Source organism: Bombyx mandarina, chromosome 23, assembly GCF_030267445.1.
Source record: "Bombyx mandarina strain Sakado chromosome 23, ASM3026744v2".
NCBI classification, from domain to species: Eukaryota; Metazoa; Arthropoda; class Insecta; order Lepidoptera; family Bombycidae; genus Bombyx; species Bombyx mandarina.
In genome coordinates this window covers 5,685,369-5,707,665 of record NC_143229.1, presented here as the reverse complement: position 1 = coordinate 5,707,665, position 22,297 = coordinate 5,685,369, and the positions used below count along the sequence as shown (strand labels likewise).

The following is a 22,297-nucleotide window of genomic DNA, read 5'->3' as shown; positions in this document are numbered from 1 at the left end:
CATTAGATCGAATTCTCATTTGCATTGGAATAACGGTTATCCTGAATTCCAGACACGTGATTACTTTGCTCAGAATAGATAGGTAGAATACACAAGTGTGTAATCACAACCCAGCTCACCAATATTGCTCAAAATATGAATTAGGTGATTTTAGGTGAAATACGAGGCTGCTACATAATAGGTACTTGACGGATAGTGACGAAGTAGCAGCTTGAGAATACTAGTAGCGAATTTTATGATTAATAAACGGACATACATATGAATATCATGCAAGATCCTTTGGCCTATGTTACCTAAGCCAGCAAATCGTTGACCGTAAAACTGTACTTAAAAAATATTTGTAAAAACCTTACAAGGTTTATAATCGAACTCTACCATGTTTCACCATTACATTTATATTTGGGTAAATAGGGTAATAAATATGTAATTGTATACACAATTAATCTTCAGACCCCGTCGACTGGTCAATCAGTTAGCTGATCGATTTGATGCAAAACTCTTGATACTTTTATCATACACTGCTTACTCTCAATTCCGAAGAGGTTTTGTGGCTGCTTAATCATTCAAAATCTTCCTTTCTTTACTATATTCTTCTTCACTGTTCTTGTGCTTCTTTGCACATTAACACAAAAATTTAGGTTTATTTAACCTGTGTGCATTTGGTTTAATTTCAGACCGATCTTCGATCGAACTCACGACTCTTTTCTATTGCGGTAGTAAAATTGCTCACATTTATTTTTCAGACTATGGAACACTCACTGAAAGCTCCCTACGAAATTATTCTACCCAGCCGAGTTGACATCTCAAACTTGAATACTAAATTGTGCTTTCTGATCTGTTACGATAACACTTTCCAGTAGCTTAACATTTCACTTTATGTCATAGCGTTTAGGTTCTGTTCTGCTTGGCAAATACAAACTCTAGTTACTTTTTGCTACGCTAATTCGTAGAATGCTCCAGAATTTTTATGGAGCTCAACATGTAAAACCTGTTCTTCCATTTTAAATCTTCAGAAAAAAGAGTAAAGTTTAAATTCGATTGTAGTTCTGTGTGGATAGTTAGGTTTCTTCCTGGACCGACCCTCTCAACCGAAGCAAGATCCCTGGAGGCATGATCCCGCAGTCCTCATTTATCATGCTTGTCACGTGTTGGCCATCCCTCGCGTGTACCACATATAAGCACATAAGTCTCCGTATAAATCTATACTTTGCTTGGAACCCGACAATCTTCAGCTTTTGTATCCCTTACTTGTGCATAAAATTTGTATGGGTTTAGGAAAGTTTGCCCTTGGCTTTACCGATGTCCGTTTGTGACTGTGACCAACTATCAAAATACGGAGAGCGCACATTTACATATTAAGAAAACGTACCACTCTATTCATAAAAAATACAGTCTGTTCTGTCTGTCTGTAAAAAATAATATATTCTGAATTTCAAATTCATCAAATTGGAATCAGAATATCAGTTGTCTAAATTCAATTTAATCCCCAAAACATTGAAGATAATGTCATGCCATAATTCAACACATGGAAAACTCATAATAGAAGAGGTTATTGCCTCTTCATAATTAATAACCAACGGGTATACGATCATAGCAAATTTCCAAATTTCAATGAAATTGCATATGAAAATTATAATTGCCCATAAAGTAATAAGGACCCGACTCCATGATAACTAATGCAAACATGTTAACAGTAGGCCCACTCGTAATTTCATTACTGAGATTTTTAGAGAGCGGGTTTTAATATGAATCTTCTTCAAATATTTCGTACACTTTACACAATGATATCACTGCATTCGATTTCGGCAATGCACTTCGTTATTATGGTATAAAAAGTATTCGGTGCACTTAAGCATTGGCCGTAAAATTGTTAACACACGGTTCTTTGCATTATAATTGGGTTTATTAAGTAACAGTTTCTAGATCTATATATTGTCAGAAAATACTGGTAAATGAGCCCGTCTTTCAGAAACTACTCTTTCAACTTCTTCATAATCTGTCGCACTATCGTTAGCACAAACGCTAGTGACTAAAAACTGCCTACTGTCTTTTGATAAACAGGCGTATTGTAATTATTTAATTTCAATTTGAAAGGGTAATGTGAAATAAAAGAATAAGTACTGTTTATAAAAGCAGTACTTATTTTGTATTAGTATGTATAATCGTTCATTTTTGCTCACTTCGCTAAAGCGGCACGACACGAGAACCCTCTCATCGTGGCCACCGGTAACTACATTCCCGATCCTGCGGACAGAATGGAAAGCAGTCGACGTCGCCCCAAACACGTCATTTCGGATCCTCCTGATCCACTATCAAGCACCGGTCATCGTTCTCGTCGAACCCGTCGCTTGCGACGAAGGGCTCGACGAGTAAATTAACCCTCAGACACAGCCCACTGAGTTTCTCGCCGGATCTTCTTAGTGGGTCGCATTTCTGATCCGGTGGTAGATTCTGCGAAGCACGGCTCTTGCTAGAGTTCGTGTTAACAACGTCATCAGGTTTGAGCCCCGTGAGCTCACCTACTAGTTAAGGCGACGCTGATATAGCCTCTCAAGGCTATCAGCTTAGATAGGAAAAAAAATATCATTTTTGCTATATTTAATACATAGTTGTATGTACATTTAATAGGAACTTTATAGTTCTATGCAGTCAAAACAAATGTCATAAGATACTATTAAATGATAAATGCATCTCAGAAGGAATTCTGATGGATAGCGGTTTATTAATATACTAATTGCACTAAAACTTGGCTCCATGTCGCCGTATACACAGAATTCGAATCCAATTTACTCAACTTGATGAGTATATATTATACTTAAGTTAGTTACTGTTGTGACCTACATAGTTGCTGACGATCACAGGTTTAGGTGATAATAAAATTACAACAGTATGTGTACTTGTTGAATTAACTTTCAAAAATGATGGCATATTTAGATTTCTATATTGAAAACCACATACATTTAATATGATAATTTAATATGTAAATACAGTAAAATGCATTTGATAAAAATAATATTAATATTAAGTTCTTGGTATACTGCGGTGGATTCTAGGGTGCAGAGGGATCCTCATATATTCAAATTAGCAAGCAGATGAGTTAGTTCTGCAACGTCCACTATATAAAAATTAAAAGTATGCTAACTACACTGCTTAAAAAATTTATTGAGTCTATTAAATATATAATGTATAGTTTGCTTGAATTATTTTCATCCCCTTTATTCTGTGGCATTTTGCTATCCGTTGAAAGGGCTGATGTTGAAACAATAATCGTTTTGCGGAAATGGGTTATTTGTGCTATATTTATAGACGGTTATGTTATTATGTCTCCAAGAATCCTTAGGGGTATAGTTTAAGAAAATAAGGGCTATTCCAAAGCTTTGCTATTCGAAAGGTTAGTTCGTGCTATTATTATTATTGTAGAAAATTTTATAGCATTGGCATCGAGTTAAATTTGTTTAAGCAAAAAGAAAACATTGTGTACCTCTAAAATGTTTCCATTAAAATTCCAGTAATTACAAGTGCCAAAATGGGGGAGTAAAGCGAAAAATAACAACCGTACCGACCACAATAGAGAAGCGAAACAAAATTAAGAATTCCTCAGCGAATATCTTTCGGTGAAAAAGGAGGGCAGAATTACGTAGCCCTGTGATTTGAATTTATTGCCCTAAGGCTAATTTTATTTCGGTGTGTTTCGGAATATGGCGAGAACTTCGCGCCTATTACCAAGACAATATTGTGAATGATGCCTTAGCTTTCTACTCGGTCTTTGTACAATCAAAAATATAAAATCTTTACAGTTTTCGACAAAATGTCTATTTTATTTATGATTCTAATTTATTTGACTGAAAAATAATTCTTTATGCTAGCTCTCAAATGTTCAAGAAAAACTATTTAGGCTTTCGTAAACGTGCGTATATTAATAGAAACACAAAATTTAAAAACTTTGTGTAACTATAAATAAATGTGAATACTCAGACACGATCGAAAAAGACTGAGAGAATGATGACAATTAGGGTCGGATATGACAAGCTTATTAATATTACATTATTACTATTAAAATAGGGTTGTAGTGTTGATTATTACTTTCATAGTAATAGGCTGTGTAAAATTAGAACCAAATAGAAGCCAAAAGACGATTAAGATCAAATTATTCTGAACGCTAAATTTGTCTCGGAATTCGAATACAGGTTCAAATACAAATATTTTTGGAATATTACTACCATCAATTATAGTAAAAAAAAATACTAAACGAAATACGAATAATTTCGACAACGATTGTACCGCCTGAACTTACAGGTAAATGCGGTCTCTTAATAATAAAAAACCGTGAAAAGGGAAAACTCCGGGAAAATGGCCACTGTTTATCGAGAAACAAAGGAAACTGCCGCATACAATATGCATAATGATAGCACTAAATTAGGACAACAACTGTGCCTTTTACGCCAACTTAAATTACTTATTGTACGTTGTTCTCGTATTCTGTTATTATTGTATGTAATGAAACTGTTGGAACGGGATTGTGAGGAAATGTGTCTTTATGTTTATGTTAAGGGTTTCCTGCGAGATTGGCTGTGCTATTTATTATGTTTAAAGGATATATTCGTAACATATACCTACAAATTTTTCTGAGTGGATGTTAAGAACGGCGTTAGAATATAAATGAAACTGCAAGAGCTATTAGATTAGAAAAGTAGCTGTTGTTTAAATGCAGCATTTTATCTTGCATACTAACAGTAGATAATTTAGGTTAATTTGTGTGACTTGTTGTTATAATACTATTACAGTCAATTAGATTGCGGCTTCAATGACGTTAAGATGTGACTGAGCTTTTAGACATGACAGCCCGCTCTGAGATATTATATTATAGTTGAGGTCTGAGTTGGATTGAACTAACGGCTCTCCATGAAACAAAATTGTGAAAATTAGGCAGACTAGTCATACCCTTGTGAGATAATGGTATCAGTAATAAATGTACAATATTAACACATCATGTTTTTTTATCGTGGAGATCTTTCATGAACACATCTTAAACATACATATTTACTTAAGTATACAATCAAGTCTGCAAATAAAATCTTCTACTTGCTACTAAAAGGAAAATCAGTTCATATGGAAATTAAGCAAATCTTGTAGTGATTCCCAAGTTTTATGTAGATAACGAAATTTAAAGGAGTCAAAGGAAATAATTTATCTAATCACAGTTGAAAACCTTAACGCGGCTATTAAATACTACGGAATTATATGGTTCGGTGCACGATGCCATGTTTTGACAGCTGAAGTAAAATTTACGACAACACTCGCTTCGATAAAACTACCTTTGTCACCGACATGTATGGTAACACTCGCGTTTTACGATCAAATAAATTTCAAATACTATTATGATTCAAATTGAGATTGGACTCACAAAATACAAACACCCCTTTTTATCGAAATTCAAAGATTCACGAAAATATTTACACAAAACATGTGCCGCGCACTGTAATTTATTATTATTTCTTCTTTTATAAATCATACTGTATGAAGCACAAAGTCACGTTTTAGTTTTTCGTATTTGGTATTAATAAATTATGTTGGGAACGATTATGAATTTCTTTTATGGATTATTAGTAGAACTGGAAGTGACTATTTTATTTTATGAAATATTTAAATGGGTGTAAATTTATTCAACGCATCTGTTCTCGTTTGTTTGGACGATGACATTTCCGATAGCTATGGCTTATGTTGTCTCAGGATGAATATTAAAGAAATATTTTTGTTGGGTGCATGTATTTTGGAAACTTATTTTGTGATATATCTTTGTTTTTATTCTTCTTGCCCTTATCCCGCTAAGTGACGTCCGCTCAGCATGTCCTTTTTTAATTCATACTTATCATACTTTATCTCTGCACTCCTAACCTTCTCTCGCATAACTTTTTTCACTCAATCCATTCAAGTCTTCTTAGGTCGCCCAGTCCTCACATTACCGTCTTCTTTTATATTTAGGGACTTTTTGGCCACATGAACATTCTTCACATGCATAATATACCCATACCATGAAAAATTCCATTTTTATTTTCTCACTTTATATACGCTTTTCTATCTGTGTGATATATGACTATGTGACATATCTGTATATGTGATATATTTGTAGTAAAATGCAAAAACCTCGGGTATTCCTTGATTTTATCCTATCAATAAGCGATTTATTGTATTATTTCATGATAAGTTTGCATAAAAAAAATTCAAAAGAATAACATTCGGATTGTAGCTTTATCGAGCAATTTCACCAACTCGGTGGAAGATCTTTGCTTTGTATACGGTAGTTATAAAAAAAAAAGTATCTATAAACAAAAATTGTCGTCCGTATTCTTCAATTTGTTCACTTTGAATTACACCAAGATATTTTTCAAGCTGCTTTACTTCAATACACGTTAAATTGTTCACAGTCGGGAGAAAACGCTTATTGAAGACTCTTAGTAAGCGTTTACATCGGGCTCAGCTCAGATCACAGGCTTTGAGTGTATTATACACGTCAGATAAACAAACAGACTCGGTATAGGCCGGGCTGAGTGCAGGTTAAAGTGTCTAGTCTGCGAAAGACCGGAGCACTCAAGGAAGACAGGTGAGAGGCTGGATCAAAGGGCTCCATTGACCCGTTTGTGGCCAGCGTGTTAGCCTTTAAAACCACTACTATTTGTTTAAAATTAGTTCTAACAATAAACGAAATGTTCAAAAGAACTCGTTTTGATTTTCGCGATTCGTAGACATATTAAAACTATTTTTACGGTTAAGTCTAGCATTTTTATTGTCATATTATTTTCGACGTTTCCAATACTGCACCAGGGGGGTGCAACTCCCATACAAAGGAAAAGAACATTCAACTAGCGTCATCTTTAGGAACCGGCGAGGTCATTTTTGAAACGTTTTGGCCTTAATGAACTAATAAACTCACTAGATGGCAGATACGAGTTCTGACTCAATAAAAATGTTAGCGTACTTTGAAGCAGTGCTTCCACTTTTAGGGAATTCTCCCTTTTTTAGGGAAAAATAGCTGATATTTTGGATGATAAAGACATTTTTAAAAATACCAGGATTTAGGATATTTCGGGGTAAAAAGCAAAGCCTATACTAGTAACTGTTGTGAATTTTAAAATAAACGATAATTAAAGTAAAACAATGAACATTTTATTTTATGGAGAGAATGACATTAAGTCGAGTTGACAAGTAAAAGAATAAAACAGAGTTGTGTATAAAAACTATAAAGAAGGTTTGATTCAACAGTAACCCTCTAGTAAAGTAAATCATAGATTAAGCCACTGCTTTTTTCTTAGGGATTCCCCAGAATCCCAATAAGTATAATCCGCCAAATTTTTATTTACCTATTTTCGTTGATGTCACCAGAACTTACTTGTATTGTAATATACAGGTACTTCATGTACCATGAAAGATTATCATGGTAATTTCATTTACGAAAACCTTGTAATTGTCATTTCGCTTTTGCTAGCAGTTCCTTCTTCAAAGACTGAGGTAGAAAGATTATTCAGTGTTCTCAAATGTAAAAACTGACAAAAGAAACAGGCTTTCTAACGAAACCCTGAACGGCTTGCTTCATAGAAAGTTGGGAATGCCAGCAAACAATTGCTTAATTTTAGAACCGAACAGTGTTAGGTTGCGTGCAGCAAAAGAATATAAAAGCAATGCGTCGACTTCCTTGAAAATTCTAATCCTATAGATCTATGATCTTCTGGGGGCGTTTAGATTATATATACCTACATTAAATAATATGCTGTGGTTTATTTTCTGTATTTTATTTATGCTTTCTATATAAAGGATTTATGAAAGTTGTTTAGGAAATTTTAGGGATAAATTCAAAAGAAACTAGGGTAAAATGTGGTAAAAAAAACGTAAGTGGAAACACTGCTTTGAAGTTTTCAAAACTCCAGGGCCAATAAAACAATCTCAAAAAAAAAAAAAGTTTTCAAAATGTCGTACATAACGCTTAAATTTTTTAAATCGTTTTTTTTTGGTTTTGTTTTGAGTTATTTTACGTTGTAGTATTAATTTAGAGCAACTTTTAGCTTTGTGAGAATATTAGACGATTAGACATTGAGAAACTCTGTTTTGAATTCTCTTTAGACATAACTTGGCTCCAATACTTTTTTCTTCGTTAGCGTTTCGTAAGCCAGTGTAACTATTTTCATTTCAGAAAGTTTATTATTAAAAATCAGCATGCCTCAAGATCGAAAATGAAATGCTATTTCGGATGCCTTGATAACGGTGAGTTTACACTATTTTCCCGGTATATTATTTGCTAACAGAATTATTATTCATAATATAATTAAATGAATTAGCACCAACTAATGGTCCTTCCTATTTCTGCTGCCTAGCTATCATATATGTTAAGTTTTGATCAAAACAGTCGGTATTAAGTCTCGTACTATCATACACACACCTCAGATAATAAAATTGTCCCGAGTGGGTGGCAGTATTTATGTTTTGCAACTCAGCGTATTATATGCTTATTGTCAAGTGGGCCCGAACTAGTTTTTTGGAATGATCAATCAGTCATGATTTCCTGTTTAAATAAAATACAGCACAATTGATCTCACATCCAAAGTTAGATGATGGCATTCACGTTTTGTTTCCTGGTGTTTGATAACCAAGTTACACCAAGTGGCCTGTGACCACGTTCATCCTTCTACCCAATATAAAATAATGTTTTTATTTTTGTAGACAAAGGTTTGATAATGACAAAATTTTATGGAAAAATTATAAGGAGCACTAAAATGTCTGAAACATGAAAAGATTGATGCACTATATTTGAACCAGAACGTGTTATGTAATATATTAATTGGTAAGTATGATTACATTAACACAAAATTTTTCCTGGTCGTATTTTTTCAATATTTGTTACATAATTAAGATACTTTGTTTCTCCGTTTCAGAAGAGAAACTGATTCAGCAAGGAACGTGAACTCACAAGGATCTTAATTTTTTTTAAATATGTTTATAATTTATAAATTAATAATTGAAATAGTTCATAAGAACTAAATTGATGCCAATTTTGTTTTAAAATAGGTTGTTTAGTTCTTATAGTTATAGTATTATATTTGAATAGTTGTAATTAGTAAGTTAGTAATATATGAAAATACTGATATAAATTTTTGTAAATAACCTTTTGTAAATTCTACGAGAAGATGATTTTAATTAATGATCAAAAGTCAATGGTCTTCAAAAGCATTATTTGCAATTATTTAGATTAACTGTGGAATATATTTGCTAAGTTGTGTTTTCTGTATGAGCAGATATAAATGAAAATGCCCAAACATGATTATGTTTCTTACATTTTCATTAAGTGAAATCAATATGCTTGTGACTTGAGTATATTAATAATTTATTAAAACTTAATTTATAGACAGCAACCCCTATGGCACTGCTGAAGTTTATAAGCACTGGTGACCACTTATCATGAGCCGGGTTGCATGCTGGTCTGCTGTTGAGTGCAATAAAAATTTTCGAAACCCTTTCTATTATTTAGATGTAATATTAATGTACATTTAATTTGGATTAAAAGATAAATTTACATTTTATGTTTGCATGTGTATGTTTATAATTCATTTGCATGTAACGAACATCAGTTTCTTTTGTAACAAAATGCAAACTAATGGTTTGTAATGAATGTAATTAACTTTAAGATGATTTTCTTTCAATCTGCTGTTTGTTTCATCTAGTATTACCAAAGCTAAAGCATCAGAAACGTCAGAATAGAAATAATTTAGATAGGGAATAAAAGTATAACTATTGTAATCATGTCTAAGATTACTATAAGTGTCATTAAGTACAAACTATCAATATTTAAGAGTACTTTAAATCATCTTTACATTTTTTAAACATTTTTTGTTTTTTTTTGTTTTTCAAATCATGTAACAAAACGTTTGTGCAGAACAAAATGTCACATGTTATGAACATGATTGTGGGTTAATCGTTTCTTAAATTTCTAAATGTTTATAAGAATGCTAAGAATAATTTAGTATTCACTTTAGTGTGTGTATTATCTCTACAATGCTAGTTTAAATGACAATTATTGTATGACGAAGCATAGGTAGTGTTTATAGATGTAATATTTTCATACAAGGTCATGATCTGTCACGATCAACTTTAAGCAAGAACTGCTATTGTTAAGAAACAAATTTATTAAATTTAATTCAAATTGTCTACTATGTTTGTAATGGAAAGCTGACATGTTTATATTTCGCACAAATGACTTAATTGACATTGAATGATTTGATTATCTAGACTTAATTAACTTTTAGATAACTTTCGATTTAATGTTAATAAGTACGCTAGTAGGATTAATCTAGAGGAGTTATTGTTATTCGAAATTTTATACAATTGTACGTTCATACAATCTTTTAACAGAAAATTGTTTGTAATATAGGGAAATTAAATAGCTTACAGAGAATTACAGCTTTTTATTTAAAAAAACTGTTTTCTCTCTGTATGAAAAGATCTTATCGATTAGAATGCTGAACACAATCAAACATTCCTTAATAACTCATAAGTACTACCGGGAATTTCAGCGATTCTAAACGATAAGATTTTTTCATAAAGAGAGTTATTAAAAATATTAAAATTACTAAAAAAGCCACCTGGTGGGGGGTAGGGAGACTAATAATCGACCGTAGCGACGCCTGCTGGACCGGGCTTTAACTAAAGCAAAAATAAAAATGAGAGTTGCGCATCTATCTCTAATATATTAAGTGTATAATCTATGTACTGCACAGTTATTAATGTCGAATTTTTTACTGTCATTATTTTGTCACGGAAAACTGACCAAGAAAACTGTAATGTATTTTAAATGTCGGAAATAACACAATGGCAATTAGCGTTAAATTTTATTCCCAGAATAGCAAAGGGTTTTTCAAGAGGGACGCGCGAACTTTGACAGCTCACAGCGACCATATTGGTAAAGCGATAGCCGTCAAATTTGGCATGAGCACATATTAAGTCGTGACATTTCATCGTGGAACGCTACACGTTTCAAAAACATGTTGAAGCGGTAAACTTGAAATCTTTAAATTTTATTATCAAAATCAGTGCTCGATTCGCTTAAAGTTCGGTGTATTGCGTCCAATTTATGGCATTCATGGCCGACCTGCAGAGTCCATAATCCGTCGTTTAATGAAAAGAATTGAGACAACCGAATCCTTGATCGATGAAGCAGTACCTGTACGTCAAAGAAACGCAACATCCATGGGAGATTCATCAGATGCCTCTACACTCTGAAAAGTTTGGTGTGGATTTTGGTCCGGCGGTATCATCGGCCCTTATTTCTTCGAAAATGCCCAAGGAGACGCACTCACTGTCAATGGCGACCGATATCGGAGGATGATAATAAACTTTTTGTGGCCTAGGACAGATGGTATGGATTTCACAAACATATGGTTCCAAGGGAACAGCGTCACTTGCCATACAGCACGGGAAACATTCCATTTATATAATGAGAAATTCGAAGGCTTCATCTTCGAGATCGTGTGATTTAACGCCGCTTGACTACTTTCTGCGAGGATTCGTGAAATCTCTAGTCTATGCAGACAAACCACCGTCTATTGCCGCCCTTAAGGCCAATATAACTCGGGCTCTTCATGGAAATTGCGCCAATTTATACGAAAATGTCATACAAAATTGGACAACCAGGATACACCACCTACAGCGGAGTTGCGGTGGCCATTTGGCTGAAATTATATTTCATACATAATGTCATCGAATATCCTTTAAAATATAATAAAATAAAAAGTGTGGCAATATCACTTAAACAGGATTATTTTGTTTTTTTTTTTTTTTTTAAGTTCGAGTAAAAAAAAAAATCCCTTCATTTATCACAATATAATTTACTTCACACCAAAAGTATTAAATTGTAAATATATACATATATAAATTATCCTGACGAGACCACTGCCATGTAGCACCAGTTGATTCAACTGTCATTGTTTCGATAGTTGGGTCGCTGCACGGTTTGATAGCGAAAACACCTTAAAAACATTGGTTATCTAGCTTGTTTGAGGGTCTGGTGTAGAAGTCGGCCATTCTTAATAAGCGTGTATCTTGAGGAGGTTTCTCAATCTAAATCTCGAACCACTGATGGGTTGTGTCGTAGAAAGTGCCATCAGCCGCAATCTATTTTTATAAAGTATTTTTTAAATTGGATTTTTTTATTATTTTTGTATATTTAATAAAAGCCTATCAGTTGTTATAGAATAAAGCTGAGTTAATTGTAATGAAATCACACATTGATATTATGCATAACACATACATATGCGATGTATTATATAATTGCCAAATCTTGTGAAAGCTTCCTAAATATTTACAATTTCTATAAATATTATATGGAACAATCTTGTTTTGACTATTGGTTTTCAATCGGCCAGCTGCGATCTCAAACTATTTGCTATATGTTTTAAATATAAATCACGTAGTAAGGGTATTACCAGCTTTAACACAACAAACTAGGTTAGCTTAAGATGTTTGACGTCATATCCGACCTTCCATATGATATAATATCACTATCAAGGTAACGCATCGGTGCTCTAAACCAATATGGATTATAGGTCACTTTATTTTGTTGAATTTAAAGATTTGGTGTATTGGATTTTTTAATTGGATTTTATATTCTAGAAAGGAGACCTTCCAAAACATTTTTTTTTTTTTTTTTTCCAAAAACCAATTCGTGTAATTATGTAAGCAGTTATTAAGCAGTTTTTATGAGTTAACGTGATTTACTTGTAAATATGCATATTTAAAAGGCCCAGTATTGTTGTTTTTTAAGATTTCATTTTTGTTTAATTTATTGAACAAAGTGTTTATAACTGATATTGAATTAATATGATTTGGTTACGCACAAAAAATTATAAAATAAAATTATTAATTCTTATACCTAAATCCCTTTTGGGAATTATATTTAAATTTACAATATGATACTTATATTCCATTGTATAGGTTTTTAAAATTCTTAGGGTCAATGTGCGTAGGGCTACAATAAAACCAAACAAATCTGAAATTCCCGCTTACGTTAGCCATAAACGTAAGGTTAACACGGTAGTAAATCTACTTGATTTGTTATTGAAACCCTAAAGGACAGCAACGAGCCACACATAAATACGAGCTGGCAAGAAAATTGCTTCTAAGTTACCGAGAATCAATTTTTGTTATTAGCATTCTATTCAATGTATTGATGACTTATTTTTAACATTCGTCGAAAATTTTAGGCTCTCAGTGAATAATAAAATTGTATACATGCATGATACGTTAGAGGAGTGATTCTCCGAACCCTAAATTTTCGATGTCTTAAGGTTTATTTTTGTAACTAACTGACAAATCTGTCTGCAATTAATTTTAAAACATACCTCAGACTATTGCCTATCTTGCACAAGTTATTTTTTTTTAATAATATTTATTTAAATATTTCCAAAAAATATTTAAAAGTAGTTCTTCTGACTAATATGGTGGGTCCGTAATCCAGTTTCTTGAACATTAGTAACAATAACATTATTTCTTATTCATAAATTGATGTGAATTTTAATTATTACGAAAGAATATTAGTTGATTCTTTACACCAAAAAAAAATGGTACTAATATTTACGATTGTTTATTTATAAATAAAAAAATAATGAGTGTCCGGCACAAAAGTCTGATTCATATTCACGCGCTTCACTCGAACGTACCCAGCTAAATACGAAACATCAGGCGACCCCCCCCCGCGCTGGTGGTAGCCAGTGGCTCGGCTGACGTGGTCGCGACGTGACGTGTGCCTGGTTCGTGTCGTCGCGGAGATATAAAGGTAAATATCTGATTCATATAGCCTTAGTACACCTGTGTTTCTGATTAGTAAGTTCGTTTTTATAATTAAGGTAAATGGTTTTCAAACTTGAATCTGCGGGAAATATAATGCCATTGGGGAACAGAAACCTATGTATAAATAACAATCCTTAATTTCATATGTGTGATGATTTATCGATGTTAATGGGCAAAATTCTGATTGATATGTGTCTGATTCATATGGTAAAAATACCATATTAATCAGAATGTCACACATAGTGTTAATGAAACGTTACATTGGCGGCACGTTACGCCTGTAACAAGTCTTTTCGTATGAACCTAATGTTATTGATATGTCTAAAAACAGTAGCTGTAAATTTCGCAGCAGTCCTAATAACGTCAAATATTGTGATAATTGATATTCAAGTGCCATATCATGCTGTGATTATTGACTAGATTTCCACTTCGATAAAGCGGCACGACACGAGAACCCTCTCATCGTGGCCGCCGGTAACTACATTCCCGATCCTGCAGACAGAATGGAAAGCAGTCGACGTCGCCCAAAACACGTCATCTCGGATCCTCCCGATCCACTAACGGTGCTTCTAGGTACTTCAAGCACCGGTCACCGTTCTCGTCAAACCCGTCGCTTGCGACGAAGGGCTCGACGAGTAAATCAACTCCCAGACACAGCCCACTGAGTTTCTCGCCGGATCTTCTCAGTGGGTCGCGTTTCCGATCCGGTGGTAGATTCTGCGAAGCACGGCTCTTGCTAGAGTTCGTGTTAGCAACGTCATCAGGTTTGAGCCCCGTGAGCTCACCTACAAAAGTTAGGGTTACGCTGACATAGCCTCTCAAGGCTCTCAGCTTAGGTAGGAAAAAAAAAAAAAAAAAAAGACTAGATTTAGATGTTATGATAAGCATCGTGTGCATTTACTGTGATTTTAATAAATAATTGACTGCTTTTTCTAACTAGAATTTCATTTATATCCCTAATTCTGATTCATATGACCCCAAAAATTTTAAAGTTAATTATCTCGGAAACAATTTTATCAAAAAGTTTGCCTTTTTCAGACATTGTATCTTAGGTTATCTATCATTTTTCGTAAAAATATGTTTTATAAGCTTAAATGTGAAAAAAATAGGCCATATGAATCAGACAAAGAACGCAATTTCGGAGAAACACTCAGAGGATCATGTACCTAACAGACATTTTACAGACAATTCTGTCGGGCTATTTTGTAAAAATATTCGTATGCGAGTCTGAATTTCTACCTTTCTCTCGCTATGATTACCGCTTCCTTATACCCAGCCCGTAGTACTTATCAGCAGATCAATATAATGGTAACGTAGGTATGGTTGATGCTCATCACCTTATCGTGAAGATGTTAACGGTATGGCTCTCTTGCCTATTACTGCTCTTAGTGAAATATTTTGGTTTCTGATTAACAACGGCCAATGTAATTGAGTTGTGCTAATGTCCTAAGGTGAGCCGGCAGTCGGAGGAAGGCGTTCATCCAGCTCCGGCCCCTGTGAGCGGTCACGGAGCAACCTGAGAAGGTCGAGGCTGCGCCGCACGCTACCGTCACTCTAGCACGCTGGCATCAGGAAGATGGGACTATGCGTCGGCGGCTACGGCCCGCGATGTGGACCACGTAGTTGTTGGAGAGCAACCCGGTAGGCAGTGTATCGCGTTCCGACTTTTCAGGCTGACTCTGACCCAGCGGAATATCCCGGAACACCAGTGGTATCGCCAGGGCGACCTGACGGGTCGCCGTACCGCGGAAACTAGCGTCGTTGGTCGTCGACGATCGCCTCGACGACTCGTTGGACGGGCGTCCTCGGGGTGGCGTCAAGTCCCACATATCCCATTTGCCCCCTAGGCGCGGATACCTCGTAGGAAGTTAAGAACCTGCCAGGAAAAAAGGAATCGTCCTTAGATATTTGGTGCCGATTATATTAAAGAGTCTTTAGGTGTAACTATCCGCTATCCACTGCGCGGAGGACAGAAGTGATTGGAAGAACATAGTCCTAACAAAAGTGCTCCGTAAAGGTCACGACCCTCAGCACTGAGGAATACGGCGCACGGAGAAGGAGGAGGTGTAACTACTTTACTACCTAAGTCGTAAGTAAGTTCGGCTTCACGGAATAAGACTCTTTTTTGTCAGATATCTATTGTTTGAGGTATTGTATAATTGTTTTGGGTATTATATGATAGAAAATAAAAGTCTGGAATTGAATTATATTGTAAAAATAAATACTTGACTTTATAGTTGTTGGATCGTCTCACTAAAAAGTATGCTTTTTATCTTTGACAACAAAAAATCTCATTCATTACGTTATAAAACGAATATAAATTAGATTAATAACCGATTGCTAATACGTTTAGTGGATTGATGTAACCTGAACATAAAGGAAGTAGTAAGTTTCGTTTGATCTTACGACTACCTTGGTGCGTGGGAACAATATTGTAGCGGTTTTGTACGCTATGTTTCCTTGGCAAGTCATGATGCCAAATTAGGTCTTCATAAATTTATGTTTGATGTATTTGGCATTATCTAACGCTAAACCATTAGTGGAACAGTTTTAAATTTGAAGCTTAGCTAATTGTTAACATTAGAGTCTTAAAGAAATACAAGGGTTTCCCTCAGGCGCTAAGTGGCAGTCGTTTCTTTTCATCAAGAACCGTTGTCTATTTGATTAGGAGCTAGCCCGATCACCATCGCCTCAGTTCAGAATAATTTATTACGGCTGCTATTCATTCTTCGAATTTAAAATTCGTAGAAAGATTCGAAATTTTGAATGACCTTTTGAACGTTTCACAATATCAAGAAGGTCTCCATTATATTCAATGTCTTCCAGCTATCATACGTCTATTAGAACCTTAATGGTAATGAAATATAAATATCAAATCGCATAATAAAGTATACGGAAATGTTTGTTCGCGTCGTCAGCCATCGAACAATATTGACGATCATGTTAAAATTTTATTATCCGATTTAAAGATTTTATTGATCACTTAGTTTTTTCTTCGAAGGTGGGCTTTGACATATGAATAGGGATGTCATGTTTGACCCTGTGAATATGCAATAAAATATATAGATGTTTATTTAATTTCAAGAAAAAAGTTTATGTTTTTCACATATTTAGCACCATAAGCAGAGGAACATACGACTTACCTTATAGTAAGTAGTTATGGATATTTGCAATGCCATAGGCACATTGAAACTGCTGCTTCTTGTTGGGGACTTTTCTCAAACATCGTTTGAAGAAGAACATCTCACTGCGCTTGGAAAGATTATTAGAGGGCAGCTCTTATCAAAACGGGATGGGACATGGCAGACTCTAAGAAACGCACCAAGCATGAGTGCGGTGGTTCCAGATCGAATGGATTAATTCTGCTTCTGGTAAAAAGGGCCTGAAGGGATCGACTCAAATAATGCCTGAGAGCATTCCCAATGGAACATGCGGTACAAAATATAGCGACAACGCTCCGGAGTTCCAAAAATTCCAAAAGCCTACCTGGTGAAGCGGTTACTGGAGTCCATATCCACCGCCTCACAATGGAAACGCTATTACCTCTCTTGAGAGATCGAAGTCTGAGTTGAGTTGTCAAAACTGTAATGCATTTAGGTTTAAAGTGCGGGAAAGCTGATATACTTGCGTTTCGGTTCGAAGGGTGGGGTAGCCGTTGTAACTATACTGAGACCTTAGAACTTATATCTCGAGGTAGGTGGCGCATTTACGTTGTAGATGTCTATGGGTTCCAGTAACCACTTAAAATCAGGTGGGCTGTGAGCTCGTCCATCCATCTAAGCAATAAAAAATAAATAAATAAAAACTATGCAATTGAGACTGAGAACTCATGTCTCAAGGTGGGTAAAATTCTTCAGAGCATCAGATGCTTATAACATGAATACTCTTGAACCTTAAAATTAAGAGACTCGAATACACAGCTTTCAAACCAAAGGGGATTCGTTTGGCTTGTGATCCATCGTTATTATGTGAAAAACTATAGGTCAGCAACAGGTCATGTGCCTGTTCAGAGTTTTTTAATCGTGATATATGAATTTATAATCGGTTGACCGACTTTTGACAATCTATTTACAAAGTTAATGGCATCGGCGAGAGTTGCATCTACGTAAGATGTCGAGTTTGCCGTCGTACCTAAGCTAAATGCAGATAATAAAAATATTTTTTTCTTTAAGCCCAAATCATTTTAATATTGCATCCATGGCCATACGATTTGTTGCGTGTAGAAGCTGTACCGACTAAAAGACACAGAATTTAAAGGGGCAATTAATCAAGAACTTTACTGTACGAGTGTCAACTTGATTTCGAGTTGTTCCGTGAAGTCGTGACGAAATTCTGCTTATGTGATGTTACTGCTTTATTTATTCTTTAGTTCGGCGGAAAATCCGTGGTTCGAGGGAAAGCCATATTATTCTTTTAAAAACGTAGTGTTTTGAGTTAGAAACACTGCAAAGCCATTAGAGATAAACCCAAAAATCCAACGACAGTGTTCCTATACAAAATTATTTCAAATAATCCACTCAAATAACTTTTCCGTGCGGAAAATCCCTTTTGCAACATGCATCGGCCACATCAAAGGATTCGACACATCACAGCGCATCACAGCTGACACATCGACACTGGCCGTTATTTCGACAAAATTAACTTACACAGTATTGCTAAAGTCAGTCGATTCATTTTTCGAAATATTAATAATTTAATTAATACGTGGGAAAATGCGAGATAGCTTGCGAGGATGCTTTTAAAAAAAATCTTCGTTTGTTTTTGGTTTAAGACCTCAATTGTAATTTTATTTTTAGGATTTTAATATTTCGTTTCAAAGTAATAAACTATGTATATACATAATATATCTGTTTCGAAAAAATATATCAATACCGTTTTCTTCTTTGTTTGTAAACTAATTTTCCGCAGGCATACACCCATTATTTAAATAAAAAATGTCTTTTATGAAAATTCTAACCCCGGCAGGGAATTGAACTTGGACATCGTAGACCGAGAGTTAAACTAACGAGTCACGACCGATGCTACGTTATGAGATGACAATATCGACGCTTAAGAATTGAATTTCACATAAATTAACCTAATTTTTTTTTCTTACGGTGAACGGTATTGAGCTGAATACTACATACGGTGAATCCAGTGCATTCATTCCATTCCAAAAAAAAGGTAAGTATAACCATTTTAGGAGGGTTTTCTTTTATTTAATGAAAGACGACTGAAACCGTAAGACGATCAACTTCATCTCGTTTTTTTATAACATTCGTTATGCCGATGATCAAGAAATTTATTATAAATGAATATTAAGTAATTAAGTGACTGTGGTACATATGAATTGGATGTATAGAACAAAAAATTTCATCTTCCCACTGGTCTGATTGCTGCGTGCAATTACTGCATCACTTGTTTCGAGCTTATTATTAAAATTATTGTTGAACTCGCCAATTACGATAAATAGTTTGACGTGCGAACTAGTCCATAGACACAACCCATTGAGATTCTCACCGGATCATCCCAGCGGGTTGCGATTCAGACCCAGGGTCTGCGTATCACTGCTCTTGCTAGGGTCAGTATTAGCAAACTCTCTCCGGTTGAGCCTGTGAGTTGACCTGTCACTCAGTACCTGGAATAGCTTCTTAGGCTACCAGAGATTAGGTAGAGAAAATAAAATATTTCTCGATTTGGTCGGAATTATAGGATTATGAATATGATAACAAAAGTTAACCAGCGACCCAACTTCGTTTCACACCTTATAATACATACATATTTTGGGTTTGCTTTTAATGAAATGAAAAGGTTTATGGCTCGTAATATGGCTATGAGTCAGGATTGAATAAGTGACATAATTTCTTTATGATATGGAAACTGGTATGGAACCCTCAGACACAGCCCACTGAGTTTCTCGCCGGATCTTCTCAGTGGGTCGCGTTCCGATCCGGTGGTAGATTCTGCGAAGCACGGCTCTTGCTAGGGATCGTGTTAGCAACGTCGTCAGGTTTGAGCCCCGCGAGCTCACCTACTAGTTAAGGTTACGCTGAAATAGCCTCTCAAGGCTCTCAGCATAGGTAGGAAAAAAAAGAAAAGATATGGATATGGTAACAAAACAGTACGTAGCTTTTCATTAGGAATCAGTTTTACATGAAACACGACGTAAAATAGCAACGTTTCCCAGAATGAATGAAGATTTTATTAAAATAGTAACTCCCACGTATAACACATTTGCGGCTCAATCGTCACCGTTAATATAATCAATTGTAAAGTGATACCCAACCCCCGTCTTGTATGTGAGAATAACGCTACTAAAAAGGGATTCTGGTTTAAAGATGACAGGTCTATGAATATTGGTCAATTTTGTCAACCCACGCTTCTGGCTTTATTGGTCCGAATTGCTCTTAAACGTTGCCAGTGAACCGTTTCTTGGTGTTTATTTACGATATAAGTCTTGCACGCTGAAACTGGTATAACATAATAAAGAACAAGACGAATGGAGGTCGAAACTCTTGATTGCTCCGTCGGGCTATCTATGAATTCTTTACTAATTCGGTGAAAGAATTTATGTTGACAATTTTACCGATTTAACCTGCATATAAATATACGAGTTTATCGGTGAGATAGAGTTATAGGCGTTATGGAATCTATTTACATTAATATTATACATATTAGTTTGAATTATAAATATCAGGTGGCAGCAGGGTTTCATCGCTTTTATATATAATAAAAAATACGTATTTACTAGTTTAGATTAGTGGATGGAATGGGCTCAACCCACCCGGTGGAAAGAGGCAACTGAAGTCCATAGACGTCATGTTGACTGAGTGGTAAGTGACTCTACTTTCTTTAATGTGTGGTATTCATGGTCTTCGATATACTGATTTGTTCTTGTCTGGTGTTTTTCGCCATTATAAAACAACAGAAAATCCCAAACTGAAAATGTTGAATATGCGGAAAATTTATAAAAAATCATATTGTTCATCCTGTTACTCACCTTAAAAATAAAGTGGCATGTTAAATTGGAATACCGACTATACGATTATCCGTATGATGGCCTCCCAAAATAGGCAGAAGGGTCCCACTCGTATTCACAACAACCATAACCAATATTAATAGAGAGGAATAGCGAGCATGTTTTATTATGAAGATTTTAGTGAAACCGAATGCATGACTGCTTCTCGGTTAAAGTGGTTACAAATTAATACAGAAATATATTAAATTGTACAAAATATTTCATAACAAAATACGAGAGGTAATATTTTATGCTTCTATTTTATTTAATGCGAGCAAGAAATATTTCCAGTATCACGACGAAATTAGAATTAATTGAGAGCATATTTGATGGGCATCCAGAAACACTGCCCAAATCTAATTTGTTTAAATAACAAGCAAAGCGTAGCTTTAAGCCTTCGCTCCCAAACTTTGTCGGTTATTAAGCCTATGACATTAAACTTGGACAAGTACAAAGATTTAGATGGAATGGAAGTTTTCTACGGATTAATTTTCTGTTAGAAACTGATTGTATTTGTTAAATTTCTTAGCGATAATTACTCGAAGCAATCATGTGAGTTAGCGCGAAGTGAATTATTATTTTTTGATTCAGTTTGATTTTTTGTTTAATTAATTCAGGAGAGTTATTTCTTTAATATTTCTTTTTTTACTGGTGACAGGCCGTACTATAAGCCACCATTACATTATGTATTTCTGTAGAAAAGTAGTTATACATTGTGTTTTAAGGATGGGATAGTCGTTTTGAGACAATCTTCTGGTCTGAAAGTGGGTGGTGGCGTTCACGCAGTGATATTTATGGTTTTCGTTCGGTAACGATTACTATTATTACCACTAACTACTACTATGCTACTACTACTACAAAAAGCGTTTTACACCAGAAATTTCATTTTTTTTTTGAAATATACACATCTGATGCTGAATTAATTGTTATACTTTTTTTAATGAAACATAAACTCCTTTTTTTCGTATTCCGCTGGGAGCACGGAGATGATCGCGTCAAATTTAAACGCTTTATCTGTTTGTAAAAACGTATTAAATTATGTTCGAGATATAGTCAAAGAACAAAGTGCAAACAAGTAGGGGCACGGCATGTTAATGTAAAAGTATTTGATGTTCCGAGGGTTATTTGTTTATAGAGTTCACAAAGTATTTTTTATATAGTGAATTCTTTTGAGCAGCGTACCAGAGGAATCCATGTTTTAAGGTTTGTTTGCACAATTTAGTGTGTTTATTATACACTCCGAATGTTTGTGTGCGAATGGGGTTGTAAGGTATTACGTAGCCGTGGATCAAATAGTGACGCGTGGTCTTTGTGGAAGGATGTAGCGAATAACAATAATATAGTTTGTTAGCTACTTTTTTTTAATTCCCAAATTCCATGCTCATGAATATTAGCTATCCCAGAGGCATAACCGTAGCCTACTACTGAGGACTTTTCTCGTTTGAAGAACCTATGGCAGTGTCCGGTAAA

The 22,297-nt window shown here is 34.8% G+C and overlaps 2 long non-coding RNA genes across 2 annotated transcripts; both read left to right on the top strand.

Annotated features, from left to right (window-relative positions):
• Nucleotides 1-7,906: 7,906 nt before the first annotated feature.
• Nucleotides 7,907-10,441, top strand: LOC149500129 (uncharacterized). Its single transcript, XR_016325179.1, has 3 exons — nt 7,907-8,256; nt 8,713-8,833; nt 8,925-10,441. It is a non-coding gene; the product is annotated as an uncharacterized LOC149500129 (long non-coding RNA).
• Nucleotides 10,442-13,749: 3,308 nt separating this feature from the next.
• Nucleotides 13,750-19,907, top strand: LOC149500128 (uncharacterized). Its single transcript, XR_016325180.1, has 2 exons — nt 13,750-13,816; nt 15,282-19,907. It is a non-coding gene; the product is annotated as an uncharacterized LOC149500128 (long non-coding RNA).
• Nucleotides 19,908-22,297: the final 2,390 nt, after the last annotated feature.